Here is a 9,137-nt window from a genome sequence, read left to right as displayed (position 1 = left end):
CAGTTGAATTGTCCAAAAACACAACCTGCAACTGGTTCCAGTTCCAACTGGTCTAACTGGAATTTTTACCTGGGATAAAGTGATGAATTAATACACTAGACACATGGTTTTATTTGAACACTTTATTATGACATTGTAAAGTGATGAATAAAAACACTAAACTCTTAGTTTTATTCGTAGGCCTAGAGGCTAGGTCTAGCCTAGGTAACATTGTTCGTTCATATCATACATTTATTGAGAGTTATGTACATATTAGGTCAAAAGTTACCACAAAATTTAACCCAACCTCAATTTTACGAATCGTCCGATTTACGTACACTCTCCGGTCCTGTACTGTAAGTAAAACCAAGGTTCTACTGTACATTCTTCTTGATGTTTATTTGTAGTCATAGCAGTCAGGTGCCATCATTGATATCAGAACATGTGTTGATGTCATAATATGTGTGGAAATCTGGATTTTCCTCTGCTTTGTCCTCTGTGACATCATGGAGATTACTGGCAGATGTCAAAAGAGCAATGACAGACAATGGCACTGTATTGTAGAAATCATTTTCATAAGTGTCAATAGCATGAATGGTACCAACTTTAAGGTCTTGATGTAAGGATGCATTTAAATGATGGTACATGTATCCAATAACTGCAATAAAACTCAAGAATATCGTCAACAAAATGGATACAAAAATGACAGCAATTAAATTAATCAATTTGAAGGCTTTCTGTGATTGCTCTGATGGTAATGGATGCATCGTTATTGAGCCACTTGTTTTCACATACGCAGTAGTTGCATATTTTAGAGATGACTGGCTTTTAGAAGATACATTTGTAGATGTTCCATTGACATTTAGTGTAATTGAATTGCTGCCAACGGCTTTAAACCCTTTAACTTCACAAGTGATGACAGCATTGATCATGTCAGCTGTTATATTCTCAATTCTTATAATGTTCCTGTTGTCTTCCTTGACTTGCCAATTTATGGTGGTATTGCTGCAACTGCTATTATCGCAACCATTGTTTTGGATTCTGTTTAACTCTGCCCTCAAACTCTTACTGTCTGATATCCAGGTATAATTGAGCTCAGATGTGGTGTTATTATTCACATTACACTTAAGTGTTGCTGCCTTTCCATGTGTAACATCAGTGACATTAATTGAAACTTGAATATAATGCTTAATTGAAATAATGACTTTACAAGTAAATTGTGACGAATCCCATGAGGGTACAGTCATGAAACAAACATGAACTGAACCATCCATATGTTCCTTTACAATGAAAGTTATGTTGTGAGAATTTTCAAATGCAGAGTCCCATTTAAATTCAGGAGATGGATATGCAGCTGTGGATTCACATATCAAAGTAGTATTGTTTAGAGGCTTGGCATATGGGATCCTGAGGAATTGGCCAAACTTCAATGTATTGTTCCAGAGACGACGAAAAATCATGTGATTGAGTATTCTCATAGTTACATCTGTATGAACCAGTGTCAGATGCCGAGAGACTTGGTGTCATTAATCGGTATATGTTGTTGTATCGGTTTCCATCAATAGCTACGTAACTGGTAAATATATATCGTACAGGAATATTTATATAGTTTCGGTATATTTTTAAATGTTCCTTGGTAACACGATTTTTATAGAGTTCAAATTTACAAGTAATATATTGGCTCTCACCAACAAAATATGTATCCTCTTGAATGTGCAAGACAACTGTTTGTGATGAAGAAAGATAGAAACAACATATCATGATGAAGGATATTCCAAAGTTAACAATTGCCAATGACGACGAGTACATTGTATTCAAACCTTAGTTATCTGGTCCAGTGTATAATTTGTATCTGAATAGTAGTTAGAGTTAATAATGAATCCAGGATTATTAACAGAGAATTTTTTTTAGAAGCTTATAATTCTAGTCTTATTTAGTGAAATAAATCCTTAACCTGTGTTAACATGGAATAGATGATTGAGTCCAGTGTTATCAAATCCTGGACAGTAAACAAAATTACATTCCTGTTCTCAAAGCTTGAAAATGACAAAACCTTGCAGTATTTAGATATGAAAATCTGATATTTGAGTCTTAATAAATAGATTTTATAAGGCACTGTGATTGGTTATTATTTAGCCAATTAATTCTATATATATCATATATATGTTTATTTTAGTGACCTGAGTATTGTTTTTTGCAGTTTCAGATGCCAGTGCCATTTCATTTCTAGTTTTCTATTACTGATTTGATGGATAGTTGTTAGGTTTTGTTTTCATAACAGTTGTAGTGTATACCATAACCTTGCTTGGGCTAATTATATAATGGTATATTTTTATTCAATCAATGCAATCAACAAAGAGTACAGTTTTTAGAAGCTTATAATTCTAGTCTAGTGAAATAAATCCTTAACCTGTGTTAACATGGAATAGAAGATTGAAAAGAAGAGTATGCACAACAATTCAACTCATTTTCAGTTTGAATAGTGCTCTCTGTGATGGAAAAGTAACCATAATTATTTTAGAATGAAATGAAACAGAAATGTGTCCAACTATTTTATTGTAAACAGTGATAAATAGTGTAAAAGCACCCTCTATACTTTAAATTTTGCCAATTATTCCTTTATGGTAGAGATTATCTCTATAGTGTATGTCAAGAACTTTAGTAGGTTGAAATCCTATAACAGCAGGATATTTGTATTCCCCTAAAAAATGATGATTCTGTGGGTTGGTCAGTATCCACCCAGGTGTATCATTTTAACGATCATTCTGTGAAGCCCAGTCAACCAAATGCTGCAAGTATTGCCATGTGTAACAGAAATTCTGAAGTAATATTAAATACTGCTACGTATTTAACTATAATTTTAGAAAGACCTTTTCAGATGAAAGTCAAATTACCTTTTAAATAAAGAAGGACTGAGCCAATAATAATTTTGTTTATAATATTAATTGGGTAAGATATAGGAATACTATCAATTAAAAATCTGCCAGATCTGACAAAGCCAATCAATCCCTACATTTCTTATCCATGGGGTGCACAAATATTCAACTGATTTTTAATACTGCACTCTGTGATTGGAATTAACCAGTTATTTTAGAATGAAATTAAGTCTTAAAGGTGTCAGGCAATTTTTGTTGTAAACAGTGATAATAGTAATAATCTTTATGGTAGAGACTAGCTCTGTGAGCATATGTTGTGAACTTTATTGGGTTGAAATCCTGTAACACCAGGAGTTTTTGTATTCCCCCTAAACAATTTCTGTTGGTTAGACCAGTATTCTCATATTGTAGGAACAAGGAGGTTTTATAGCTCTTTGGTATCAATTAATTTTTGTGGCTGGTGTGCCATTCCAGAACCATATGCCTACTATATATTACTTTGAAGGGTGAAGCGTGAGACATGTACAGTATCGTAAATAGTAAAACAGTCAAGAGTAACAAGTTTAGTGTGTACACATGTGCAAAATGGTTGGAGGTACACCTTGCACAGACCTAATTATATGCACAGCCATTTTTCAATGATAAACCCAGCAAGTCTTCCTCTGAATCCAGCAAATTAAATCACAAAAACACTTGATTACAATGTACTATATACAGTATACAGAAATATGTCAAATTATTTACCCAGCTAAAAATTTTCGTTACAACATTATGATATTGTTTGCAGTTTGATTTGTGTTTGCTGGGTTAATAAGATGAAATAGTATTATTGTAGCAGCCTCTATAACAGTTTGTTAATTTTATTTCTACAGTAGCACAGACAGATTGCCTTATCTATAAGCATAATGTGTACTTTAGGGGTAATATACTTTACTTCCTTTCATAGAAATAAACTTTCACTGAAACCATTTCTGTAAATGTTAGGTTTTAAATGATAACAACAGTACATTTAAAAAGTGCCTGGGCAGTGCTTGCCATGTCTATTCTTCTGGGCTTTATATGCTAAAGCAATAATAAGATGTTAACTTAAAAAAAAAATAATTGATATGAACATTTATTTCTGGCATAACTTTACTTCTCTTGGTAGGTTTGTACAAACCTACCATTAATAACAAAGCAAAAATAAAGTAAGAGATTTTTTGTTCATTGCTACAATAAATGAACAAGTTATTCTTGAACTATGTGGCAAATTATGGTGACATCATGGAGACTACTGACAGAGGTCAAAGGAGCAATGGCAGACAATGGCATGGTATTGTAGAAATAATTTTTCATAACTGACAGTCGCTTGAATGTTACCAAGTCTTGGTGTGAGAATCTTTTTAAAAGAAAGCAAATAACTGCAGTGAAACTCAAGAATATCATCAACAAAATGGATCAAAAAATTATAGCAATTATTATAATCAATGGGGGGGGGGGGTTCCGTGTTAACTCTAATTGTAGTAGATGCATCGTTATAGAGTCGCTTCACTTTGTCACATATGCAGTACTTGTAGTTACATTTGTTAAAGATGACTCTGTTTTAGAAGATACAGTTGTAAATGCAGAGTTGTAGATAGTCCATTGACACTGAGTGAAATTGAATTGTTGCCCAGAAAGCTCAGAAAGTAATTTATGTTGAATGCAGCTGGACTATTCAAATGTGCTCCTGAATTAATAAGTACATTATAATATACAAGTTTCCCTCTAATTAAAGACCACTCTAATTTAAGACCACCTCTAATTAAAGACCACTTTTCTGTGGTTCCAACTTAACAAATTACTTTTATTTTTATTATTCTAAAGACAAAATCTGAAGACTAAAGACCATCAAAACCCCAGTCCCAAAAGTGGTCTTTAATTGGAGGGAGATATGATATCCCTCCTTTTACATTGCAAAAAAAAAATGACAGAGTCACCATCTTGTTTTGGTTTGTTCTGGTCAACATCCGACTTTATTTCAAATCTTTAGGCCACAAGCCCATAGAAGAAGCATAGTCATAAAAATTACAAGAGAGCAGCCTTCCTCCTTGAGAGACAAAAAAAAAATTTGGATAAAATCAATTTGCATTAACATTATATATGCTTGCGATATACCACATAGATTACATTAACATTCCTAAATAATCAATCAATTTAGTATTTGAATAATTTCCCAGTAATTTCAATTCAAACATACAAATGGGCCCACTTTTTTTTTTTTTTTGTAAATGTGTTGGAGCATAAAGGTAAAGGTACAATAATTATATTATACTAGATATTCAGACACAATCTGCAACCTTTTTGTGTGCCATTATACTGTAGGTTGGCACAATGCTCCCATGAGTTATATATGTGCTGAGTTGTGTGGCTGGCCTGCAAAGTGTAGTAAACAGTGCCTGGCAAATAGAACTTGGTGTGATTTAGATTTTGTTTATTTCTTTTTAGATGAACTCACACATCAGTAATTCCAATTTAACAGTACGTTGCAATAAAATTAGCTTTAAACAGAAATTTTAAAACCTGACAATTATTCTTTTTACTTAATTTCATTCTTTATTCAAAAAAATTATAAAAATCTCACAAAATAATGTAAACAAAAACACAGATGTACAATACCATACCCAATATATGTAATAGTGCCTCTACAATTCAAAATATGCTAATAATTCATGCATGGTAGAGATAATACCGCTATGAGATATGCTCTTGCAAAACCAGCTGTTTGCAGGAAAAATTCAAAATGAAGGTGTTGCTATTAGATTTTTTGTAAAATCAGTGTTTATTTGCTAGAAATTGAATAATTGATTACCAAAGTCATGAATATGTAATTTTTGAATAACAGCCATGTAGGTTTTGAGAAAACAGCATCTAAAGATTCCAAAGTCAACAGTTTGTTATTGAGATTTGTACTTTACAAATAATTTAATACTGTATACTTTTCAGTTAGATTGGTGATTGATAATTAGCAGAAATATTCTTCAATATATCTTAATTTATAAAATGCAAAAACCTGAAAATGTTCATAATTCAGACCTTGAACAAGGAGGGTGGCCACGTGCCCAAAAATTACTCACTCCCCCCCCCCAAGAAATCACCTGTCTCTTATACACATCTATATTGTGCACTGTAGTAACTTGAAATCCTGAGACACCATGTTTTTTTATTGCTAAAGAATTATTCTAAAACATATCTCCACTCCCTGGCCTCAAAATGGCTTTAATAATGATGCACATTGTTTTATAATACTTATGAGGGCTTTTTTCTAATATTAGCTGGCATTTTGGAATAAGGATGGAAGGGTTGCCCCTATAAATGTGGTTACAATTTTGTTAAAATATATAATATATATGTAAAAAAAAAATACACACCTCACTAGGATGCAGTGCATCTAAGCCAGTGTATATTTGGTATTGGAACCCCACCTAACATTTGAAGAAATAGGTATTTTCATCATTGCAAACTTGTATGTTATGGCTTTCATTGCATTCCTGAATTACAAGCTAAAAGTTAATTGGCTAGCATAGCAGTGAAAACCAGCCTTGCATTTGAGGTCCCTGTGTGAGGTGATAGATGAAACCAACATCACCGAAATCATCTATAAATAATTCTTGCAATGAATGTTGTGTTGTGAGAATTTTCAGAGGGTAGTTTTAATTTTAATTGAAATAATTGATAGTTGTTACATCACAATGTAAGATATCTCCATTAAAATATTAAGAATGAGAAGCTTGACATTTGTGATACTGAGAAATTGATCAAACATTTGATTCAGACACTGCAAAAAAAATACAAATCATTGAATATTATCATATTATTATTTTTCTTCAAAGCTAGTTTAAAGATTACAAGTAATTTTCAAGAATAAATTTTCCGGAAGTGATAATCACCAATTTTGTTGTCTCTCAATGGTTATTTGCACAAGTACTTTTGAAATTGTAGACAATTATGAAAACATCATGTCTACAAATGTTTACACATCACATGTTATTTTGGCACTCAATTGTAAGTATTCATCTTTTGAAAAAAATTAAAGGTCAAAATAAGGGTCGCATTTACTTGCGAGCTCTGAAGTGTGTGCGTCTACACGGCACTACTCTGAGCGTGTATGCCTTATCTGTCTTGTGTATGCGGAAGTAAAGCACTTATCCTGAGACTGCTCAGGAGTAAATCGTCTGTTGTAACGTTGAAGTAACTTAATACAAAGAGAGTCTTCGCAGGCACTAACCAGGGCTTACGACAAGTAAACTGCTACTTCAGAGCTTACTTCAGACATGTATGAACATGCTTAATGCTAACATGACCACAGTGTTCAAGGACATTATAATTACATTTGTGTTTGCTGGGTTAATAAAATGAAAATAGTATTACTGTAGCACCCTCGATAATACAATTTTGTTATTTTGTTTCTTACAGTAGCACAGACAGATTTACCTGATCTAAAGCATAATGTGTACTTTAGAAGTATAGCTGTGTACTTTTCTAGTTCCTTTCTTAAAACACAGAAACCGTCACTGTAAAGTGATTTAGTTATGTTTTAAATGATAACAACAGTAAATTTTGAATGTGCACCTGGGAATGCTTGCTATATACCTCTATGCCACTAGCAAAGCCTAGATCTTTGTTGAGTCCGTTGATGTGAGATCACATCACAGTGTCCCTGTGAGTTAAATTGGTCACTCACATTAAACCCTTTGCTATCTCTAACAGATTTCTTGTTTTTTTTACCTTTAAATGTTAAATATTGGTTACATATACCACAAATATGGTACTTTCAACCATGTCATTTGGTGTTTCAGATTTTTCATTGCATTTGTCATCATACTGTTTTGGCTACAGAAATAGTAAATGCAGATTTAAATGTAGAAGAATTAATGTGTGGGTGGATCAGAAACATTTTTTTAGAGTTGCATTATCCCTAAGATCAGAAATTGTACTTTCAGTATTAAATTTTTAATATACTCATGTTAATTTCTATATTTTATATTTTATAATTCCAATTTGTAAACTTGTTATTGAACACTCAACAGGGGGCTCCCGAGTCCACATCTCAGATATATAGCTCTGATAAATTTGTCTAGACAACTATTAATCTTTCTGTATTATTTTTTATGTTTCTTGGTGTATTAAAAATATATATTTGTTGCTCTGACCATGGTTGGGGCTAAGGTACACAAATTTTAAGATAGGCACTAAACATTCTTTGATGGTAAAAATGCTTTTTTTTAGTACAAGACAAAGGCATGGCAATATGATAGCAGCTAAACTAAACAGTCATTAAAAGTATATAATACATATGGTTTTTTTTTTATTTGCTTCCCTTGATGATCCGCATATATTATGCAAGTATGTAGTATACTACTAGGCTAGAGTATAAAATATTATAATTACTGTATATTTTGTTATTATATTAATTGGAACTAGGCCTATAAACTACTAGCCTTTTTATTTAAAAAAAAATATAACTCTTTAAACTTTGCTAATATACTAACATTACAGTTGAAGTCAGAAGGTTTTTCCTTGAAGAAACTTGATTTGCAATTGTTGGTGTGCAATTTTTTTCCCTACATCAAGGATGATGCATTTAGTTATATCTACTATGTTTATTTATTTATCTTTACTTATTAAAAAAGTAATAGTAAGTAGTGATTGAGCCGCTAGGCCCACAAGGCTTATCTTATGTTTTTGTAGCATGAAGTGGATGAGCGTGCAGTGGCGGATCCAGGTGGGTTCAGACGAACCCCCTCTGTAAACGGTGGCGGTGCTGGGGGGGGGGGCTAGGCAGAGCTGTTTTTGGTTAAACGTCGTAATATTTTATGTACGAAAGTGAGTTCTTCAGGCCTATCGGTTCATTGGAATTTAATAATATATTGCCTAGGTCTAGGCTATGTCTTTGTTTTTTTTTTCTCTCCATAAGAGTGAGATAAAATTACCAGACCAGAGGAAACCTTAAATTTTGTATCCAAAAAAAAATGTGGTATTAGGTAGTAAGCAAAATTACCACTATAGTACCACCAACAATTCTAATTTTGCATGTTAAAAATAAAAACCTAATCAAATGATTTTCAAGTTTTCAATCAAAATATAATTTACTGGGATTTTTTCCATATACAAAACCACCTCCTAACTATGTACTGTATCTTGTTTTTAACCTCCTAGACTTGATAGTATGTAAAATACGACAATTTCATTTTATTACATTCAGACATAGTGCCTACAATACTACTTGTTTATCTTTATATCTGTCAGAGCATACCTATATTA

Source organism: Anneissia japonica, unplaced genomic scaffold (genome assembly GCF_011630105.1).
Source record: "Anneissia japonica isolate Jap-2015-1 unplaced genomic scaffold, ASM1163010v1 scaffold287844_len763494_cov143, whole genome shotgun sequence".
NCBI lineage: Eukaryota > Metazoa > Echinodermata > Crinoidea > Comatulida > Comatulidae > Anneissia > Anneissia japonica.
This window is presented reverse-complemented; position numbering follows the sequence as displayed.